The 16,349-nt window shown below is 44.6% G+C and overlaps 1 long non-coding RNA gene across 2 annotated transcripts in view; it reads right to left on the reverse strand.

Moving 5' to 3' along the window:
* Window positions 1-450: 450 nt before the first annotated feature.
* LOC147575639 (uncharacterized) overlaps window positions 451-16,349 on the reverse strand; it is a 270,719-nt gene continuing 254,820 nt past the window's right edge. For both annotated transcript variants that reach the window (XR_015242585.1, XR_015242586.1), the window contains 2 exons: window positions 13,408-13,480; window positions 451-1,971 (listed from right to left, as the gene is read on the reverse strand). This is a non-coding gene — a long non-coding RNA (uncharacterized LOC147575639). The remainder of the gene's footprint in view (window positions 1,972-13,407; window positions 13,481-16,349) is intronic.

The raw sequence follows: 16,349 nt of genomic DNA on the forward strand, positions 1-16,349 counted from the left end.
CAGGCAGGGCAGTGCAGGGGAGAGTAAAGGTGTCCCAAGAAAGGAATATTCCTGTCTACAGCAGGGCCAGGCAGTAGAAGGGGCAAGCCTTTCTTGGGCAAACCAACAGCAATATTCCATCCAGCCTACACACACACACACACACACACACACACGCACACACACACAGAAAAATGCTGCCAGGCAGAATTTCAGGTAGTGTTGCAGAAAGGTGCCACAAAGATTGTCCTCAGGAAAGAGGGGCTTCTTGTGCTCCTTGTATACCTGTGTCAGTGGGGACAGCCACTTGCATGGGGAGGAAATGCAGCTAAATGTTGATAATAAGAAAATTGGAGAGGGCAAAACAAAACACAGCTGCTCCAGGGTGTAATCAGTGGTGGAAGAGGGAGGGGTGGGGGAGGGGGAAGGCAAAGTGAGAGAGAGAGGCTGGGGAGGGAGGGAGGGGAAAAGAAAGAGGGCATGCAGATGTTCAGCTGGAGAGGCGGCTGTCTTGCTCTCAGATGCCCTGAGGGAAAGGGCTGGGGGAAGAGAGGGAAGTCTAGCCATCTGTTTTCAGCTCTTGTGGCACTGAGCCTGCTTTCTCTCTCACTTTGCCTCCTTTCTTCTCCACCCCCAAATTATGCTCTATTGATTGCTCTGGCCTTTGCAAAGCCTCAAGGCTCTTCTCAGACTCCAGCCCCCAGGGAGTCCTCAGCTCTGTCCCCCTTTGCTCCAGCAGGAATGTGGCCCCAGCAGCTCCCCCAGTCCAATGAGGGGATGGTCAGCCCCCCTCAGAGCCTGGGCTGAATCTGCTGCGTGTCCTCTGTCTCAGCCAGAGGCTCCGGGGCCAGGGCCACTGCGGGGCTCCACCTTGTGCTTCAGGGAGTGGTCCAGCACCCCTGCCCAGAGCCCCGCCTCGGTGCACCCTCACTGCCTGCTCCAGCCACCTCCCGCCACCCCCACATGCCGTCCAAGCGCCATCCACACTTCACAACACTCCCTAGCTACCCTCAGCTCTCAGGTCAAGATTCAAACCTTCCTGCACTCTGACTCATGCCCCCCCCCCTTCTCTCCCTTTCACCTCTCATTACCCCTGCTGAAGAATTACAGCTAGTAGAGCTGTCCCATGTGTGGTCTCCTCAGGGAGGTTCTCTGTTCCCATGCCTTCAAGTGCCAGCAACGTCCCGGGGGCTGGAGGAGAAGGTCCCTCCAGAGGGCTCTAGTTCTTTCCTCCCAAAGCCCCTGGTGAATGACTTCCACAAGAAGTCCTATCTTCCTTCTACCTTCCCGGTTTTCAGAATGAGAAAATTGGGCATGTAGTTGAAAGAGTATTGGCCTGGGAATTAGACTGGTGCTTGGAACACAGGCTCTGCCACTAACCGGCAGGGTAGCTTTGGGCAGTTTTTGTGGGACATGAAGGGAACCAAAACTGCAGGCTCCTTCCAGCAGAGCACCAGAGCCCCAAAAGCTTGCTTTGTAATGTCCCATTTTGTTACTTGCTGACCTGCTGCATTTCCTGGGGGAACCAATTAGCCCTTCTCTGTATTTCTTCTCCCATCTTTAATTTTGGCACTAGAGAGCATTCAGTATTGTGCCATTCAACGATAAGCATCTCTTTTTAAAAGTGCAAAATGTCATTTTCATCATACATAAGGCACATTGGGTCAAAGCAGCAAAGGCACGTGGTGACCCCCACCTCAATGGACAAAACAAAACTTTTGGATGGATATAAAACCTGCACCGTAAGCAGGCAAATCTGCTCTTGGTGCCAGGCAGCCTGTAGGGGGCCCTTGTCCTACCTACCCCCATGCTCTGTTCTGGCCCTCTCTGAATCGTTTCTGAGTGCTGCCCTGAGCTGGGTGCCCTTCGCGATGGCTGCTGACAAGCACATGTGCTGGAGGAAACTAGAGTCTGAGGAATTCTTGGATGTTCGGATATGTGCTGAAAAGATGTCAGGCTTCAGGTAGAGGTGAAATCTGAGACTTCGGTTTCCTGCAGAGAGCAAAGGAAGAAGGCAGAAATATTGAGGCTAAGAAGTCAGACAGGGAGAAACAAGAGAAAGTGATTCACTTGGGGTGTGGAGGGGAGACAGCCTTGGAGCCATGATAAGAGACGGAATAAAAGCAGACACACAGGCTTGTAAAGCCAAAGAAAAATGACTTTGTAAGATAGCATGAGTTAAGGATGGACACATGCTTTGACCTTCCAGCCAAGCCCTTCCGGGTGGATGTGGGGCCTTGTTCTTTCTTAAAGATGGACCTTGCTCCTGATGGACAAAATCCACAATATGGATGAACTACTTGGGACATAATAAAATCATTTAAAGTACATTCTGGAGGAGTCCGTCCTTTTCCTGTATCGTTTTATTCTTAGCAAGGGCTTCTAACTTTGTATCTGATATGTCTAGTAGCCAGAGAAAGTCCCAAACTGACAAAATCTATGTGGTCTGGAAGCCAAATTGTGAAATTGGCAAAGCCGGTCTTTGCTTTCCAGCTCTCTCTTTTAAGACTGCCTCCCCCACCTCCTATGTTTTCAGTGATACCCCTCCTATCTTCATTTTCATTACTCTCTCTCTCTCTCTCTCTCTCTCTCTCTCTGTCTCTCCCAAAAGCTCTGACTACCTTCCTTTTATAATGGGAATACATCTGGTAAACCTATTCATACGGTCAAGTCTTAAGAACTTATTTTCTTCTTTCCTCCAAGGGATTACATCACTGATAGCATCATTTTTGATACCAGTTGGAAACCATCTGGTTAGGGGACCTTGTCCAAAGCTGTAACCCTTGACGATGTAGAACAAATCTTTCCTCCCCACAAGCACAGACCCATTGAGTGCAAAGCCCATGGGAAGAACTATTTTGCAACTCATGACAGGAGTTAACATGGTACATTGGCTTCCATTCCAGCTTGGAAACCTCACTGTGTGATATGATGCACATTTCTTAACCTCTTTATGTCTCAGTTTCCTCATCTGAAAAACAGTCAAACAAATGGTACTTCCCTCATGAAGTTATTGTGGGAATGAGATAATGACAGGCACAAAGCAAGTGCTCAATAAATATTTTCCATCACGCTTTTTAAAATTGGAGGTAGATGTAACACGGAAACCGACATTTGGAAATCAAAAAAATTCTGAATTCTGAAACACAACTAGCCCTACAGGTTTTGAGTAAGGAAAGGTATGCCTATAATGAGTCATGTGAGGGAGTAATTGCTTTTCCTGATCTAAACGTCACTACACACTCCCCTCCTGTATCTCAGTTTTTTAAACTTCCACTTCCTTTGAGATCCTGATGCACAAATATGTTTATACCCCAGAGAGTGAATTTCTGAATGTCAGTCAACAAACAAATATCCATTGTCTGGGTGCACCAGAACCATCTGGGGGAGAGTGGCTTAAGAAACACATTTCTAGGCCCATATTAAAGTATTTTAATTAAATAAGAATGGTGTGGGCTTGAGAATTTGAACATCTTTAAAGGCCTTCATATGAATCTGATGCCCAAACAGGTCTGGAAAAAATGGCCCAGTACTCAGTAGCAGTACTTTAAAAAAACTCAGTGAGTTGCTCCAAGTATTTGGTTTTATGCGAGCCTTTACTCATTATCAATTATAGTTTGTTAAGAATCACATCCGGAGAGCTCTAGTACCGTGGTGCAATCATCTGACATGTAGAAATAGATAGCAGGGTAGACACCTATTGGATTTCCAGCCCAACAACATCCCTTGCCTGGGAACTTCCTCTCCTGCTACATGGTTCTCATGTTATCTTACACCTTGACAACAGTTGGTTAGTCACAGGAGAAAAATGTTGCTATATTTAAGACATTGAATCTGTTCTTTGAGATTCTTGGATCTGGAATGAAAAGGGTTCAATCATTTCCCCCCTGCTGTGGCTATAAGTTCCAAAGTTGGAGACATACCTAGTTCTCTGCTATGTGGAGAAATGGAGACTTTGGAGAGGTGGAGGAACGTAGCTGACACCCGAGTGAAGAAGAGATAAGGGACAAATAACAGCCTTGATATTGTCACATTCTTAGTACAGACTGTTCTTGCATCTCAAGTGAATTCTTGTCCTTTTAGTGTCTCTGTGAAGTATGACAAATTCCCTCCCAATTAATGTCTCATTTTTCTAGGTTGGGTTGGTCTCTATCATTTATAACGCAAAGAGAGTCCCAATTATTATCATTGTCAAAATATTAAAATAGCTTTTCAATTTAAAAATAAACTGGAAATAAAAATAGTGTTTACAAAAATGGAATTTTATGTGCGATTGCAAAATGAACTCAACAGACTTCCTAGAACTTGTATATCACCCTTCAGATCCAGAGCTGAGAAAATATTGCCCCTGGACACATGGTGGGTGCTTTTCTTGTCCATGTACCTTTAAGTCCATGTAATGTCCTTACACCCCACCCACCACAGATCATGAGGACAGATCGATCTCCAACTTTTTTTTCTACAGCACCAAGCTCAGGTATATCCTAATCCATTCCTCCTTTTTTAAATACTTATAAAAATATCTATATTTGTCCTTTTTTTGAGTAACTGTGTCTGCCTTGTTGTGTTCTAGATGTGTATTGTTCTCTTGGCTTTACACTCAGATCTCACTAGATGGCTTTACCTTAGGGACATTTCCTTCCAGATGTTTTTGCCCTGAACCACTTTAGGTATGCCACACCTTGGGTAAGATGCATTTGGGCAACTTGAGATGTGATATTGAACTATGATCAATGGTGTGATAGAGTCAGCTTGTACACTAGCTCATAGCACCTGATTGTGTATATGTCCTCCCACTTTCGTATTCAGTGCCATCTCGTGAGTTGCTTGAAGTCAGCCATGGTGGGAGAACTATTTATATCGTGGAAATTAGAAAACACAAGTCATGTTTGTTTTCTCTGAAAAATGCTTAGAGATTTTAAACATTTACCAACATATCACTAGCCACCACCCACTTAAATCATTAAAAAGGGGAGCCAATTTTGACATGTCTGTTAAGTATATATGAATATTTATAATCTTAATTATTATTTTACTTTTTTTTTTTTTTTGGTCAAATAGTCCATCAAAATAATCAGATGTGTTATAGAGAACACTTAACTGCATCCCCTACTCAGGCTGTCCAGTCACTACTGTTGCTAATATCAGCACCATGGACAGCGACAGTAAATCCATAAAGTGGCCAAGATTAGAAGAACCAAAAATATCTCAAAGTTAAGGGTCTGCGACTGGCAGTGGGTTGAAAATTAGAAGAGAGTAAGGAATCTAGGAAGGAAGAAGTAAGGGAGTATCTACTAATATCCAGGGCATTTCCTAGGCAACATACCCTGGATTTAAGTGTCAGGGTAAAAGCAGAAACCAGAAACCATGGATGTAAACAAACATAAGAGCATCAGCCTTATACAGCAATCAATGAAGGCAATTAGTTACAAATAGGTGAAAATGTAAGTTTCATGGTAAAATGTATGGCCCAACTATAAAATAGGTGGTCAGAAAATAGCCAAATCATGGGAAGTGGAGGATAAATACAAGAGAGTATAAGACATAGGAGACAGTAGCAGCAAGATGGTCTATATACAAGGCAGAGAGTGTGGTGTGATGAACAGAACACAGGATGAGATTTGCCTTAGCTCTGCCGCTAATGTGCTGAGTGACCTTGGTCAGATCACTTGACCTTTCTAAACCCTGGTTTTCTCATCTGTGAAATGAGGATATTGAACTATATGATCTCTGAGGTTCGTATTAGCTCTATGACTTTGTGAAGAATTTTGCCCAAGCCAGAAAATTTCTTATATGCCCTCTTAGGAATCGGAAGTGGAATCCAATAAGTGGAACCCTTGGACTAGAGTAGAAATTAAAATGAGGTCCACTGAGATTTTGGCTTTCACATTTCATTGAGACAATAAATTAGGATAGGTATTTGGAAGGGAAAAGAAAAAAAAAAGACACTAGTATCCCAAAGAGATTCAGCCTCCTGAACCCATGGGTGTCCCCAAATAACTATCAAATGAATTAAATCTGAGACACAGTGTGATTTTACTGTCTGCTCCTTAATGCATTGTCGTAATCCAAAAATCAGTTCTATGTTACAATTATTTGGAACTGAACTTCACTTAAGTGCCAATTTTAAAGTCTAAGGTTAATCCAGATACAGAGGAAAAAAAGAGAATTCTTAAATACAACCTAACCCACAACACACAACCTAGTGAGAAGCTCAGAAAATATGTTTGAAAAGAAATATCCTCAGAACTGACTATAGAGATGAATGAACCACAAGTCCAGAAAATTGGTCAATTATTTATCAGAATTAATGAAAAAATGAAGCTGAATTTCAGAAAACTTCACCTGAGTTTATATTATTGATGTCCATAAAAAGCATTTAGGTAAGAAAGGAGCTATATAGAGTTCAACTCTTTCTTTGAAGAGTTGTCACACTACCCATGAGTGATGGGTTAGAATCAAATACCACATTTTGTCAAGTTTGGAATGTACAAGGGCAGGTGATCTGTTATGAGAAGATCATGTATTGATATATGATCTAACTGCCATTCTGAAACACAAGCAGACATTTAAGGAGCTTCTGTGAAGGTACTGAGGACGCCATTTATAGCACAGACATCCAGAGAAAGAATTATGTCAGTCCCTGATAAATAAGACTCCTACTGTGCCAAAGGAGAGGGACACATGTCTGGAGAACGTAATCCCAGGTCCTTCATTGTAGATTATAGGTTTATAGAAACACAGTGTTATTTAAAGTGTACAAGCATTTTCTTCAAATGCTTATTTAGTTTAAAGTTGACTGTCGTGGGCATGAAGAAATCTAGACGTAACATGGAAATCCATGTTATTGCCCATAACTAGAATATTTGTTCTCTATTCTCCTCTCCCCTCTTTTAAAGGTTGTATCAGCTCACACAATGAGATTATATTGGATCCAACTCTTATTATATAGCCACTAATAGGAAATGTTCCTGTCTCAAAGACTTTTTTGCCCTAATAATCTGACCTTTAAATCACCATAGAACTTTAAATTCTTAGAACTTGATTGAACCTTGAAAAAGCATGTGCTCTGGCTGATGGTTAGGTGGTGACATAATTAGATAAATGTCTCTTGGGAGAACTGAGTATACCTGAGGTACGTGCAAGGATTTGCATGTGATAAATGTAACTAACAAATTAGCAATCATAGTGATCATGGTGTTAAGTATGACCATCATCCAAGCTTTCAACAAAGGCTAAGACTGCTCTTTGCCCTCACTGTAGTAAGCACTATACATGCAGTTGGTCGTGGAGCCTGGCACTGTGCCCACTCTTAGAGGGCTCACAGGGTGGTGGGAGGAACTAGCAAGTAAATAACTAAAGAACATTAAACTTTGAGGAAACTTTGGGGTAGTAGAACTGTCACCAAGAAAAAAAAATTAAAGGTTGTCAGGGAGCATTCTGGAATAGCCAGAGGGTTGAAGAAAAATTTGCCATGGTCTGTTCTCATTTCTAGGATTTCATAATTTTTGGTTCATGTGACTTTCATAAAGGGCTTTAATGAGGAGCCACGGGAGGAGGGGGTGTGAGGGGGGAAAATTAACAAGACATTGTTGGTGCCAAAGAATAAGCCATTTTGTGTAGTGACACCCATATTATGGTGTCCATTGGGGGCAGGGGTTTTCAGTGACTTGCATTATGAGGCAAGGGTTGAGATTCAAAAGCTGTCATCACAAGGAGACTCAATACTGCATCAGGAGCACACTAGTCATCTGCTTTAATAGTATGCAAACAACCTTGTCAGGTAGTGGATGAGCTGGCTGTGAGTCAAGCTGTCATATTCCAAGACAGTTGAATTGATCTGTGTTTGCATTCTTCTTCTGTTTCTAATGCGTATGGAAAATAAAAAGAGATGCTTTTCCATTTCTCTCTTCTGCAAGGGATCACCATATTCCATTATATTCTGGTTATTCCTTGGTGTTGTGTGTGAAATGTGGCTGTGAGATTTGGTTGGAGGGTAAATGTGGACCTATCTGATCAGATAGCCCCATAAGATGGTTTACATTCTGGCTTTACCGACTTCAGCAATCCGTGGTGTGCTACTAAATATTTTACAACCAGCTCCCTGGAGGCGGTGGTGTGGAAAGGAAGAAAAGCTCAGGTTTGTGGCGTTTTCTGATTTCTATGGTGTAAGTACTCCCATTGGTGCTGATCTCAAGCTACTAACATGACGTCATTGAATGTGATGTTGGGAAAATGTGCTTGGTTGGTTCTCATGGACCTGCTACCAGCCAGCTCCAGTTGAGTACTGCCTGCAATCCCAACACGTACCCACAGCTAGATTCCTTGTAAAAAGGGGACAGAAATGCCATCCTGATTCCCTGGTCAATACAAGGTGAGGAGAGCCGCTGTGTACAAGTATTCCAGGTGCCTATAGAAACAGACATGCCTCCCTTGCTAGGCAGCAATCTGGGGCTCGCGTGGCCTCTTTAAGTAGGATGACCTTATACTTTATTATCTGGACAGGGATACTTTTGAGATAAAAGGGCACATTATTAATAATTATACTAGGACAATGGTATCACAACCAGGGCTGTGCCTGGACAAATGAAGACAATGTGATCACTCTTCTTTAAGGCAAAGTGTGAAATTAGTAAAGAGGAAATCCTGTGTCCATTTGAAGCCTCTTCTGGATTCTCTGTTCCTGGGCTTGATTCTCAGTCCACCTGGGAGAATGATGCTTAAGTCCCCACCCAGCCTGGGGCTGCAGCCGGTCGGGCAGAGGCAGGGTCTACATAGCTCACAAAACTCTGTTTTCAGATGCTTATTTTCAACCACTGCAAATGTCCCTTCCTGTCTAAGCGACTGTGTCAGCAGCTAAATGCTCCTCTAGTTGGTCTGAGTCCAAACTTCCTGTTCTTCTCATTAAAAAGATAAAAAATACATAGGATTCTATGGAAGAAAAAGAAATTCCAGTAAATAATCCTCTATTTATACCACTCTAAATTTGCATCTAGCCCTTGCTTATGAGTGTGCAGATGTAATTATTGATGACTTATAATAGTGTGGGCCAACTACTGGGTGTTCTGCTTGTTTCCATTTAACATTATTTCACATACTCATTTCCATATATTGACACAACCCACATGCTTATCATTTTTTATGGCAACATCGTACTCCATCATACTGACACATGCTAGTTTTACATCCTGTTCTCCAAAGACAAAATGTCCCAGGTCATCGTGACTGCAAGCCAGCAGGGAGAGCCGGCTGTTCAACAACTCTGGGGTTCTGATGGTCAGCGACCTGCCCAGTGGCTCTTCCACGGCCACGGCAGCTGAAGGTAGAGAATTTGGCCTTGGAGGTACAAGCCTTTGGAATGAGGGCTTGGCCTAGGGCCCTGAGACATAGAATTCACTTCCCCTATATTCAGAGTCCTGGCCCAGTTTGTGCTATTGCTTTGAATGAGTGCTGCTTTGGATCTTAGGCAAGATCAATAAACAGTATAAGGGAAAAGGGAAATACTTAAGTGCAACCTTCAGCTTGAACCTAAGGCTGAGTTAATTAAATTTGATTATCTTCTTGTTGGGGTTAAAGTCTCATCTTTTGTGTAGTGAACATGCTCTTTATCAAGGGTGTCTAGGCAGGAGGTTTAACTTACCCCCATACATGCCAACCTCTACTTTAAGCACTTTATGCATATCAACTCACTAAATCCTCACAACTGTATGAGGTACGTACTGTTATTCTCCCCCATCTTATCAGTGGGGGAACTGAGGCACAGAGAAGTTAAGTAACTTGCTCAAGTTACAAAGTCAGTGTGTAGCAGATCTGAGATTTGAACACAAGTGGTTGGGCTCCAGCGTCTATGCCTTGAGCTACCACTACCACATTCTTCTAACGAAATTCCAGTCCTTTCATCCAGAAGTGGGCCTGGCCTTCCTCTGCCCATGGCCCCCTTCTGCCCCAGGCCAGACCAGGCCATCTTCAGCCTCAGAGGAAGAACCCTAGACAGGATGGACTGATTTCATTCATCTGAGCCTTGTGGGTTGAACGGTAGAAAATAGCTAAAATGATTAACCCCAATTTTGCCTCTAATTTCCTTCCTAAATAGATTTTTCCCCTGTTGATGAAATCTGTCTCAATTTGGGGGTGGGTGGGTAGGTAGGGGAGTCTGGACTGATTTTGAATCAGAAGGTCTCACATGTCTGCAGGGAGAAATATAGGGAGGGATTATATTCTTCAAATATGGTGGAGAGGCCACAGCTTCTATTATGGTTTATCCATCCACCCACCCATCCATCCATCCATCCATCCACCCACCTATCATCTCTTTCCCTATCTATCCGTCTATCATCTATCTATCATCTACCTACCTATCATCTAGTTCTCTATCTCTCGTCTATCATCTATCCACCTATTTATCTATCTAACCATCATTTTTGCAGGAGGTTGATAATAGCAGTATTGAGGCCACCGATCAGGATGCTGCCTGGTTTGTCACCCTGCCACAGCCCTGTTTATGGCCATCATAAAATGTCTGTGGATAGTCCAACAGCTGATTTTACAGGGTCTTTTTCTACTGTCTGAGTGATCAGAAAAAAAATCTATCAGCTGGAGAAATTAAGCCATTTTTCTTCAGGGGAGAGAAATGGAGTAGCAGGCTTTCCACATTAAAATGCTATAGTGGATTCCAGATGAATGAAAAATTGGTCTGCATAGTAATGAGACTCAAGAGAGATTTGGAAGGGTTGTAACTGGCTCTTGGAAGAGACACAGGGTGGGACAGTACATTCAGCCTGGTAGAGTCAGGACAGTGAGGGTCTGGGGGCTTCCACTCAGGGGAGCCCGGTGCCAGGACATCACCCTCTTTATTTTTCCTGCCATTTGTTTTTCCAAAAGGCTAGTTTGTCCAGGCAGTTGTTTTAGAAAGGTGCAATTGCTGGGCTGTTCTTCTAATTACTGCCCGTTCTCTCTGGTGCCATGGACTAGGTGTCCGACAGAAGTCCCCCTGCCCCTCACAACTCACCCGGGCCAAGTCTGTCGGAAAGACGGGTTCAGCCTTCGGAGGGCACAGGGCCCATCACAGAGGAAGAACGTTTACCCAGCTTTGGACGATTAACCCAGATATAATCCAGGTATAATGTATATGACTGGCCGGAAACCTAATCATGGCCTGTTTCTGGACCTTAACAAATAGGAGCGGCCACTCTGTTGACAGTAAGCAGGTTAGTGGGAAGCCACAAAAGCAAGAGAATTCACTTAAGGATGCCAGTCCAGACCCCGCCCTCACTGGGGATTAGCTTCCTGTGGGCTTCGCCCGCCTGACCTACCTGATTTGCCCTGGAGTTCCTGTCTCAAAGGGCCATTTCTCACCTGGGGGCTCTTGGGGACAGAGGCTGATTTGTCTTGTCACTCTTTTTCTGAGTGAGTCTTCTGTCGACAGCCAGGTCTCACTCCTGAGAAGGGCCCCTTTGTGGTAGAGGGAGAACAGGGCCCTGGCAACCTGAATGCAAATCTTACCTGCTAGGTGGGTGGCTTAATGGCTCTGAGGGTCAGTTTTGTCATTGATAAGGTGGGATGACGATACCTATCAGCAGATGCTGTATCTGTCTGGCAGGTGCCCAACAAATCGTAGCTACTATTTCACTATTACTTGTCTGCATGGCATGAGTAGAGGGGCCCCAAATTCCTGCTACTCCCGGCACAGCCTGATCTCCAGTATCTAAGGTTCAACCATCATTTTCACTTATTTCTCTCTAATTTCATTCCAGGGAGGTTTATGTGCTTTTCTCCCTGCAGTCCTCTTAAAAAGCAAGTATTCACGAGTAAGGCAACACATCAGACCTGCCATTTTCACATTTTTTCCCACAAAACATCCTAAAGGCAGCAGGGAGCGAGCTTGTGCGTTCTGGGATCAAGCCATACGGCCTAGCAAGTGCGAAGTTTCTTTGAGGTTTTTCCTTAAAAGTTCCTGCAAACTTTGAAGTTGACTCTGTAATGTAAGCATACTCCAGATGATTTAATCAGAATAAAAAGGAAAGTTGGATGCTGCAGAGAGGGGAGCAATGATGACGCTCCGGTCTAACTGTGGCTCTGAACACTGCTCGCCAGCCTGAGGAACCTTATACACAGCTGCCCAGACCGGGGCTGGACGGTCACCTTGAGACCCAGCCCTGCCCACCGGAGACAAGGCCCAGAGTGGGGAGGGTCACAGGAGCTGCCACTGGTCATAGCACTGCCGGGGCTGCGTAGCATCATTTCTCTGACTGATGCGGAAGGGGAGAGGGCACCGATGCCATTGTTTCTCAGAGGACAGAGCTCGGGGAAGGTTCTCTAGACTCCGAGTCCAGGACAGAATTTCCTGATAATCTTAGCGGGGCCTGTACAGGCTCGCATGTGGATGCCTCCTCCCAGCCCAGGGCCCCCAGGAGGCAGTAGCTCTGTGCATCCGGCTCTTCCCACAGTCAGACGAGGGGGAGGCGGCCGCATGCAGGCTGGCCAGGATCTTCCCACTTCAGGTTTTCCAGTTTGCCGGACCAGGCAGGCCCCAGGCTTGGATTTCTGCTGAGGCAGGTGGACCCCTGGGACCTGACCTCTGCCCCCTGTCCCTCGGCAGGGCCAGTTGTCAAGGAGATGACAGGATTGAATTCCGAGTTGAGGGAACCAATCTTGTCTGCCTAATTTTATCTTCACACTCTTCCTCCGCCTTCCCTTCCTCCCTCTCTTCCTTCTTTTTTAGTCTCCTGTGGCCATTAAAAGAATGGAGATCGTTTCCTAAATAGTGACCAAATCATTATTCGGCATTCTGCTGGCTTTTAGGAAATCTCTGCCGCAGGGTTTATTTTGTATGTAATACACACAGTACTGCCTTACATTATCGATAGCTTCCAAACACTTAGACAAACTCACCTGTAATCATCACCAGATCCTAGAAAGACTATTATCTACAATTGTCTGATGCAAAAAATGTAAATTAAAAGGCAAGACCCACAGCCAACCAGTGACTGAGATGGGCTTGGATCCCAGGTCTCCTGGCCGGCAGTTTAGAGCTGGCCAAAACTTGAGATGGGGTGTCGATCTGTCCCTGGGCCCTCCCGAGACATTGCACCTCTGGGAACAGAGCAAATGCAGTTGGTCAGCTGCAAACAGCTGGGCTCTGAGCTCATTTCCATGCCTGGTTCGGATGATGCTGAGGCATATGGTACTCAGCTGAAGGGAGGTGGCATCATCTGTATTCTTTGTCAAAAGCTGTCAACTTCCCGGGACAAATCTGGAAATGGTGCTTCCTATTTCTCCATTTGACAACCACTCGCTCCTGCTCACTTCAGGACAATAAAAATACGTGACATTTCTAAAACTCCACTTGCCAGGGCATCTTCGAAGTTAACTTAGAAGCTTGTAAAGAAATGAAATAAAATGACAGCCCAATCAATGGGATAGACTTACCCTCCTCCTCTTGGAGGGTGATGAGGCGGTCAAGTCCACATGAAGAGGGGGTCCTTTTCTGTTCACCTGGTACCTGCAAAAATTCTTAAAATTAGTCCCCTTTGTCCAACATCCTTCCACTGTGTAACCCAGAGTCATTTTTGTTTGTTCTTTTTTCAATTGTTAGTAAAGGACAATTAGCTGGAAAGGGCCTGGCTGTACCAGGACTCAGGAGAGCCTGACCCCAAGGATGCCAGGCCCAGCTAAGGGGATGCCCTACTTCTTTCTTGCCTCCACTCACTCTTTGGCTAGAACCCCCTCTCTGGGCCTCATCCCAGCCATCCCTCCCCTAAGTCCTCAGGATCCTCACCCACATCATGTATAGCAGCCAAATGTCTTTCTTCTGTCCACAGAGATGTTCCCAACCTGTATTTCCAGTTATTTTCATGAGCACAAATAAACTTTTCTGTAGGGTTACGGTAGGTACTGATTTGCCTATGACTGTCTCAGTATGACTGTGACAGCATAATCACGAACTGCATGTTCCTTTTGAATTGAGTAAAATATCCTGGTTTGAATATCCTGATTTTACTTTGAATCGAGTAAAATATCGAGTAAATGACCTGATCTCTCAGTTATCAGGCTCTTCCTTTCACGTTACCTATATGTGAGTGGCCCCCATACAGAATCATAGCATGCCACATAGAGGGGGAAAGAGTTATGGGTGGTGGGCCTCTTGGATGGCTTGCCTCATTGAGTTACAAGTTCACTTATCTCGGTTTCCTCAAGCTTAGTATGCACTAGAACAGAGCTTCTCAAACTTGTTGGTCTCAGAAGACTTTCATATTCTTTTTTTTTTTTTTAATTTTTTTTTAATGTTTATTTTGAGACAGAGAGAGACAGAGCATGAACAGGGGAGGGTCAGAGAGAGAGGGAGACACAAAATCCGAAACAGGCTTCAGGCTCCGAGCTGTCAGCACAGAGCCCGACGTGGGGCTCGAACCCACGGACCACGAGATCATGACCTGGGCTGAAGTCGGATGCTCAACCGACTGAGCCACCCAGGCGCCCCGACTTTCACATTCTTAAAAGTATTGAGGACTCCAAAGAGTTGTTTGGTTTTTTTTTTGAGGTTGATTATATGTAACATATTTAACCCATTAGAAACTAAAATGAAGAAAAATTGAAACAATGAATTAATTTATTTAGAACAATAATTTAGAACCTATTAACATAAACTATATTTTTATGAAAAATAAGTATATTTTCTGATACAAAGAAGTGTAGCAAGAGGAGTGATTTGATTTAAATTTAGCGAGAAGACTGGCACTGCTTTACATTTTTGTAAATCTCTTCGGTATTGTGTGATAGTGAAAAGCCAGATTCCCACATCTGCTTCTGTATTCGATCTTGCATCAACCCCCAACATGGATTCTCTGCAAAATTCTACTGTGCTCTCTACTCAAGAGAGAAAGAGAATGAGAAAGGCAGATAAAGTCTAGCAATACTAAGCAAATAGTTTTGCCACTGTGGACCCTGGAAAGCATCCCATGGGTCTGGAGCCATACTTTGAAAACTGTTGCATTGGATATTCAGTTAGTACCTGTTGACTAAAACAACTTTATTTTTTTTTTAATTTTTTTTTTTATTTTTTTTTTTCAACGTTTATTTATTTTTGGGACAGAGAGAGACAGAGCATGAACGGGGGAGGGGCAGAGAGAGAGGGAGACACAGAATCGGAAACAGGCTCCAGGCTCTGAGCCATCAGCCCAGAGCCCGAGGCGGGGCTCTAACTCACGGACCGCGAGATCGTGACCTGGCTGAAGTCGGACGCTCAACCGACTGCGCCCACCCAGGGGCCTAAAAATCTAGGGGCCCCTGGGTGGGCGCAGTCGGTTGAGCGTCCGACTTCAGCCAGGTCACGATCTCGCGGTCCGTGAGTTAGAGCCCCGCCTCGGGCTCTGGGCTGATGGCTCAGAGCCTGGAGCCTGTTTCCGATTCTGTGTCTCCCTCTCTCTCTGCCCCTCCCCCGTTCACCTTCGACTCACCTCTGCTGAGCCAGTCTTTATCCCAGGGGGGTTTTCCTGGGGTGGTTGCTTTCTCTGAGACTGGATCCCCTCTGCTGCTCATCTCTGCAACCAAAAGATCTGAATGCTGAGACTAGGCCTCCTGCCCAGGGCTCTTGGACTTAATCAGTCCTGTGGTCTGAATTCAGATGTAGGATCAGGCACAGCCTGAAGGCCCCATGGGGTGCTTGGAGGCATCCCTTCATTCCCCAAATACCTTCCTCCAGTTATTTTTGTTTTAAGTTAGGAAATACTCCAAACACACAGAAAAGCACAGAGAATACAGTGCCCACCATCCAGATGTAACAAATGTTAATGTTTTGCCATAAGGCTTCAGATGACTTTTTGCTTTTTAATTAAAAAAAAAAATCTTTAGTCATTCATTTTATTTTATTTTATTATGCTTATTTTATTCTTGAGAGAGAGGGGGGCATGCAGAGAGAGATGGTGACAGAGGATTAGAAGTAGGCTCTGTGCTGACGGCAGAGACAATGCAGGGCTGGAGCTCATGAATGGTGAGATGGTGACCTGAGCCCAAGTTGGACAGACGCTCAACCAACTTAGCCACCCAGCCACCCCTTCAGATCGCTTTTTTAAAGAAATAATCTGCTTTGGGTAGAGTTGGATGAAGCATCACCAACTATTCCCAGGCTTTGCCTTCTCTCTGCCCTGAGGGACCCTCTCTCCTGACATTGCTAAATTCCACGCCACTCAGGTTTCATGCGCTATCTGCACACATAGCCATGGTCAACATGCATTCCTGGTTTTAACAATGTCCAATAAATAATCATTGAATGCCTAGGATGTAGTAGCCGCTATTGTAGGCATTGGGGATGGAGAGATGAAACAACACAATCTCAACACTGGAGCTTAAATTCCAGTGACAGAGGGGGTGGG

Source organism: Puma concolor, chromosome D3 (genome assembly GCF_028749965.1).
Source record: "Puma concolor isolate L17-30 chromosome D3, mPumCon1.1.hap2, whole genome shotgun sequence".
Taxonomy (NCBI): Eukaryota; Metazoa; Chordata; class Mammalia; order Carnivora; family Felidae; genus Puma; species Puma concolor.